Source organism: Lineus longissimus, chromosome 13 (assembly GCF_910592395.1).
Source record: "Lineus longissimus chromosome 13, tnLinLong1.2, whole genome shotgun sequence".
Taxonomy (NCBI): Eukaryota; Metazoa; Nemertea; class Pilidiophora; order Heteronemertea; family Lineidae; genus Lineus; species Lineus longissimus.
The window spans coordinates 11727806-11735459 of NC_088320.1; positions in this window are offsets into that span (position 1 = coordinate 11727806).

The window sequence follows — 7654 nt, forward strand, 5'->3', positions numbered from 1 at the left end:
GAACCACACTGCCGCGACGTTTTTAGTTTCTATTTATAGAATTCAGCGGCAGAGATTTTAGGCACGGAAAAAGTGGATTAACTCGGCTAATCTCAATGGATTTTACCCAGGAATGTTTTCAAGGCGAGAGAAACATCTGATTTAAGTACTGCGCTTATTAGATTTCATGTTCAGGTCGAAGATTGGCCTAAAACGTGGACGAAAAGAGTGCATTATCGAGTGTTGGAGAGGTCACGTGATTGGACGAGAAACCTGAACAAAGTTTTCGTGCTTTCAGCTGTCAACATCAATGGCTATAATATACTCCTACAGAATAGTAGAACTAATAGAACTAATTTCCGAAGTTTCCAATAGTTTTAACACAAATCAAAACATCGCCCATCAGCTGGACTCAGATCTGCATAAATTACGATAAATAATGAGGTCGTCGCTTCAATTTCGCAAAGAAAGTTGACTCCATTCGAAGGTTGTTTTGACCAAATTCTGTTGAACTCATCGTTGTGAGGGCATTTGAACACATTCTCGTTGATCTTTTCTATAAACGTGTAAAGTTTCGTACCAAAATACGTTTCCGTATAGGCTTAAAAAGAAAATTTGTCACTTACAAAATCATCGCTCCGGTAGAAATAAAAAGGTCACCGCCATTTTCTTGATGATAGTACTCCAGGTAACCGGCGGGAAATTTAAAGCGGGGTCATCCGGGGTCAAACAACAGTTTTGCTCACTACCGCCAACTGGTGATATAAATCGACACTATTCTATTTTATATCAAAACTTCTGTATCATGAGGACCTTTTCAACTTTATTTCAAGCTTTTATCTACTGGAATAAAGCGTCAAAAAAAATTTTTTTCATTTACGCATTTTGCCCCCTGGGGAGCTGAATTTGAGTCGAATCGCCCACATTTTTTTCCGTAAGCAACATTTTCTGCGGTGTTTATAAGCAAGACTAGATTTGAAGTGCCTCGGTTGTATGATTACAAAATGCCCAACTTTGTCTACAGATGGCTGGATGGAAGGATGGCAGGATGGGTGGAAGGACGGACACCAATCGAATAGCTATTTGACTAGCTCCGCTGACTTTGTCAGCTGAGCTAAAAATACAATGTTTTATGTACCTATTGTCCAGAAATTAGCTCTTATGAAATTAAACCTTATGTGTCAGAGTCCGTTTAACAAGAGCAAACAACAAGAGTCAGAAAATTCACTATATGTACGAGTTTGTGGTAAATTACAAATCCAACCTTTTAACTGGTTTGATTGGTCTACCATGGCTAGAGGTTTTAACAACTCCATGGTCCACACTGGTACCTCTTTGGAGGGTAACTTAACAGATGTATCAGCACCCACTGGATCACTCTCTGGATCACTCTCCTCAGAATATACACTACCACGGATCTCAAGATCATGTAACCTTTGTATGGATCTAGTCAATTTCCCAGTAGCAGTTTTGAGAACAACACTTCGGACAAGCCCATCCTTGCCTGAAAACATTTCCTGCACAACACCAAGAGGCCAAGAGAGACGGGGAACATGATCCTCCCGAATCAAAACAACAGAGCCAACCTCCAACTTGCATCTAGCCTCAAATCCCCTGGCTACAGGGGGCAAATTGCGTAAATAATCGTCACTCCACAGCTTCCAAAAAGAGTCCAACTTAGCTTGGCGTACAGCTTCCCGAGCACCAAGATCCTTAGCCACAACCACCTGAGGACTATTGAGAGAATCCTTGGCAATCTCAACCTGGAATCCAGCAGGCCTACCAATTAGGAAGTGCGACGGAGTAAGGGGGGTCGGAGAATCTAGACAATCCCCTGTGAATGTGAGAGGACGAGAGTTTACGAAGGCCTCCACTTCATGCAAAGTCGTCTCCAGCTCAGAACGTGTCAGTGACTTGCGACCAAGGGTTTTCCTCAGAGACCGTTTCACAGAGCCAACTAGCCGTTCCCACCAGCCCCCCCCCCCCCCCCCCCCACCAGGGACTGCGTGGAGCAATGTAACTCCACTTCGGGCAATGAGGCCCAAAGTAGCGCTGTAACAGAGTGTTAGCGCCTACGAAAGTCTGAGCATTGTCAGAATAAAACTCAGTGGGTAAACCTCGACGCGCTGCAAATCTCCGTATTGCAAGAACACAGTCAGGGAGATTTAATGAATCCGTCAGCTCCAAATGGACTGCTCTGACCACTGCACATGTAAACAGCAAGATATAGAATTTCTTACCAGGGACATCTATGCAGAACAAGGGTCCACCATGATCCAAGCCTGTGATTGAAAAACAGGGGGCCGACTTGACTCGAAATCCTGGGAGGGGTGCCATGGTTTGATTACAAGCCTTAGCCTCGACGACTCTACAGAAGACACATGTCCGACATACCCGTTTTGCCATCTGTCGAGCACCAACAATCCAATACTTTGATCGCAAAGTGGAAAGCATGGTTGTGACACCAGCATGCTTCATGTAAAAATGCTGGAAAGTAACTAGCTTCAGAGACACATGCCCCTTGGGCAAAATGACAGGGTGCATACTTTCATAGCCAAGATCCGAAAATTGGAGCCTCCCCTTCATTCTCAACAGTCCATCCTCGTCAACAAAGGGGTCAAGACTTCCAAGAGGGGAACCTTTAGGTAGGGATTTACCCTCCTTCAAACAAGCAATGTCACTATGATAGGATGCGCTTTGAACCTGTGTGAGCAAGACAACCTGAGCCTTGGAAATTTCCTCTTGAGACAAAACTCCAAATTTTCTGTCAACAGCAGCGACTCTGAGGTTGTGACAGAACCTCAAAACTAGGCCAACAATGTTGCGCATCTTCTGGTAAGTGCCCCAACGATCAAAATCAAAGATCTGGACTGGCTCCGATGGCTGCTTTACCACTAAGATAGACTCTGCTAAACATTGAGTCTCAACCAAATCTGTCTCTGTGACAGCCTCAGCATCTATCGGACCGACACCTGGGTTGTTACCCTGCTGTAACCAGTCTGGCCCATGCATCCAAAGTTCAGAGGAAACCAGTTGCTGGGCAGTCAAACCTCGAGTAACTAAGTCCGCGGTGTTTTCCACCCCTGGACAGTGCAACCATGACCCAGGCAAAGTGAGCTGCTTTATTTCACTCACCCGGTTTGCATTGAAACATTTCCATCGACTGGCATCTCGTTGGATCCAGGCAAGAGCTACTTGTGAATCTGTGTAGAACTGATACGGGATAGTATCAGGTAATTTCAATGCCGAGCGAGAGAATATCAAAAGACGAGCACACAAGAGACTGCCTAGCAATTCAAGACGGGGTAGTGACATAAGGGGCTTCAAGGGAGCCACCTTTGCCTTGGAAATCACCAAAGACACTTCATAGGAGCCATCTGACCTCAGAACCCTCAAGTAAACACAGGCACCATAGCCCTGTGTAGACGCATCACCAAATGCATGCAGTTCAATGCCCATGAGAGCCTTCCAAGCCAAACCTGAGGTGTAGCACCTAGGAATTTCCCACTGTTTGATGACATCTAATCCTTCTAGCCATGTAAGGAACTTGGATTTCAGCGCAAGAGGTAGGTCCTCGTCCCATTCCAAACACAATCGCCAAATTTCTTGGAAAAGGATTTTCACCACCATGGTAAAAGGAGTCAAGAGTCCAAGAGGGTCAAAGAGCCGCGCAGTGAAGCTGAGAACAATCCGCTTGGAACATGTCATTTCCAAGGGTGCGGGTACAGAAATACCATCAAAGAGGAAACAATCCTCCTGGGATAACCACATCATTCCCAGTACCTTAGCCGAGTCACAATCCAAGTGCTTAGAACCAAAATCAACTCGAAATTTATCTTCCAACACCTTACTATTGGACTTACACTTGGCAAAATCCATCCTGGCTTCACCAACAATGCCTGTGGCCCGATCAAACAAGTCACAACCTTCAACATCATTGTCACAACCTGAAAGGAGATCATCAACATAAATGTTATCTTCTAGCTCCTGAACTACTTTCGATGGAGGGTAGGTTGAAAAGTGATGCCTGAGAGTTGCATTCAACAGAAAGGGACTCGCCCTATTTCCAAAGGGAACCCGAGTAAACCTCATAACACGAATCTTCCCATCACCAGAGTCCAACAGAAAGCGATGGACGTCTTGGTCCTCACGTCTGACCATAAGCTGCAAGAAAGCTTTTGTCACATCAGCTGTCATAGCAATAGGCCAGCGACGAAAACGAATCAAAATTTCCACAAGATTGGGAATGAGTGAAGGGCCTGTATGCAAACAAACATAGAGGGATACCCCATTGTAACCAGGCTGCTGAAGCATCAAAGACAGGACGTACCTTGGTAGTAAGGCTGTCCTCACGAATCACAGGCCTATGTGGGAGATAGAAAGTCGGGTAGGGACTATCTACCTCATCAGGCGGAACCTCAACGATGAAACCACTGGCTTCATACTCCTTAAACACCGAGCCATACCTGTTTTGCAAATCAGGATCCTTATCAAGACGACGAGAAAGGTTGTGCAACCGCTTTCTGGCAAGTGACTCGTTGTTCAAAAGCTTAGACTTGATAGCACCCGGTTTCCATGGCAAACTGACCTCATATCGACCATCTGGGGACCGCTTCACTGTATCTGAAAAAGTCTGAAAGACAGGATCAAGCTTGGGGTCCTTTGAATCCAGTTCAAGAGGGGAGTCGGAAATATCTATAGACTCCAAGTCCCAAAAGCTACGAAGTCCAGATTCAGGAATGTCTTCAAGACACAACAACTGAGGAGACGCTTTCTCCTGACTAGCAGTACTACTATGAGAGTGACTGGGAAATGACCCAGAAAGTATCCAACCAAAGACCGATTTCTGAGCAACAAACCCTTCTACTTGCCGTACACTTTGAGGTATCATGAGTTTCCAATACAAATCAAGCCCAATCAGAATGTCGACCTTGATCTTCTCATTGACAGATGTATTGTCTGCCAATTCCACGTCTGAGCCAAGGAGGACTTCACAAGGAACAAGGGGCCTGTGCAAAGGATTGCAGATGACTGGGACCTCAGTAGCACTGACTGAAATGCTCTCACCAGACTTGCCCTGAAGATGAAAATTGTATATGTTACGTAATACCTCCTTACTAGGCTTACCACCCCCAAACACAGCATATGAAATTGGTTCAGCAGTAACCCACTTGGGTTTTACCCTTTTTACAACAGAAGAGGTAATATACGACCTTTGGGAGCCACTATCGAACAGAAGAGTGGCCTCTGTGGAGCCCTGTTCTCCCTGAATCCTAACAGTAGCAGTCTGCAATACTTATTTACCCTGCTAACACCTGAAACACAAGCAGAATGCATTTGCTGATCAGTGGATTTCTTTAACTCAGATTTTACACAATCACTCTTTGCAACAGTTTCCGTCTTGGGTGGCCTTGTTTTACCAGACGAACACAAAATTGAGTGATGCCTGCCCTTCCATTTTGAACACCTAGCCAGGCACCCTTTAGCAAAATGGAACTTGCCCAAGCACCCAAAACACAACTTGCTCCACTGAACCTTGCTATGCCTATCTTCATGAGATAGACGGAGTAAAGTTCGACAGTTCTCAGTTCCATGATTTCTGCCACACACTCCACAGCCGCTTTCCTCGACCACACTCGACTGCAACGCAGAACCAGTAGGTATCACAACGGGCCTTTCCTCGTTTCCAATGCTGCCAGAGTTCTCACCTTTTCCACTAGGAGGATTCAACACTTTGAATGTTTCCGAGCGTTCTCGTCTGGTTATTTCCTTCTTCAGGAAATCAAGTAAGTATTCTAAGTCTGCCTCCCTGCCCTCTCCTTCCCGTGCCCACTCCATGCGAATGTCATTGGGAAGCCTTGATAAGATGAGAGGGGTCATAAGAAACCCATACTGGACACCGTCAATTCCTAACGTCTCCAATGAACGAATATGAAGCAAAAGGTCGTCTTGGAGCTTCCACAACTGAGAAACCTTGCTACCGCTCTTGGCCTGGCCTTGTCCAGGCATACTTGTTTGCAACAAAGCCTGCACATGCGCGAAGACAACCCGCTCCTTCCTGCCATAACGTTCCTGAAGCAGCTTGCTGGCGACCTCATAGTTATCTTCAGTGACAGCTAAACCTCGTATCACATTTTTCGCTTCTCCCTCCAGCAAGGACTGCAGGTAGGAGAACTTGCTAATCTGCGGGATCGTGTCATTCAGATCAACAAGAGCCTCGAACTGATCCCAAAAACTCTGCCACTCAGTTATCGTACCACTGAATGTAGGCAATTGGAATTTTGGAAGACGAACACTTCCCGAATTACCACCGTGACTACTTCCGTGGCTGCTGTAGTTATCGCCAAAATCATCTTCCTTCGACTTCTCGTTCAATTTCCTCGCAATATCGTCCAACAGCACCATTGCCTCTTGTCAGGCCTTATTTGCATTGCATATGAAATCGAACGCCTCATCTATATCTTTCTCCAACTGATCAGCAGTCAAAGTCAACTCAACTTCAGCCTGCACCTTCTCAAGTGAAAGCAAATGCCTATCGAAGTCATTTACAGCAGCCTCTTATATGCAAGTATCAATGCGTATCTCCCCCCCCCCCCCCCTCCTCAAGGGTTCGACACCTTTACGACAATATACCCAATGCACTTCACCTAAGCTACGGCAGGAGTTCATTAGACACTTATGGAAAATCGTCAGGTTATCACTTGCTATTATCCAATGATGTGGAAAGATTTCGACACCTAACCACCTTTTCCTAAGATGTTCGACATGCTATCACCTTTTTAGGTCAGAAATCACCAAAGATGTTCGACCACCACAACTCGGCACTGCACTAGCAGCACAGCAGAGATAGGGTCGCAGGGGCTAAAAATCTAGGCCATTATATCGATAACCTCAGGGCTTCAGCGAGTCCTTGGTCTCCAAATCTTACGATGATATGATACAAAGAAAATGAAACACAAATTACCTGCAAAGTATTCCCGAAAGTATGCGAGAACACACGACACACGCGTTCACTACAACAGCATGAAAAGCGTGACAGCGTCGAAAAATTGCGCACCACGCATGCGCAAGGGGGAATCCCCAATCCGGCAAGATTACGACGATGACCCCGCCGGGTCTTCGCCAAGATTACGGCAAACAAAACACGGCTGATCCAATCTTGTCGTTAAGCTTTCGGCGCAATATCACAACGACCTTGCACTTCATCGCCAAGAATACGACAATTCCAGGAAGAAAATACCTCAAGCTTCGGCAGAGAAACGGCGCCGAATCTTGTCGACCCTTGAGGAGGGGGGGGGGGGGGGGGGGAAGATACGCATTGATACTTGCACTAATGCCACCTTGTTGGCTGCGCCCATTGCAAATGGTAGACGTGCATCTTTGCATGCTTGCCGTAGTGCTTTAGTAGCACGTGTTAGCCACCCTCGGGATCCGGCTCTCGCCTTCGCCCAATCTTTGCCACCGTCCATGTTTCTCCTAGAATCAGGGTTATCTAACCTGTGTATCTGATTCTACAGTTCCTGTACTCCCGAGTTTCGGCACCAAAATGTCGAGGACCAAAGCTCAACGCTCGACACTGGTGGTTTTATTGAGCGATAAAAATTGAACAACTTCAGGTTTTCACCAACATGGCGGGATCGTCTTTAATTATAGAATAAAAGCACCTTCACAAGAA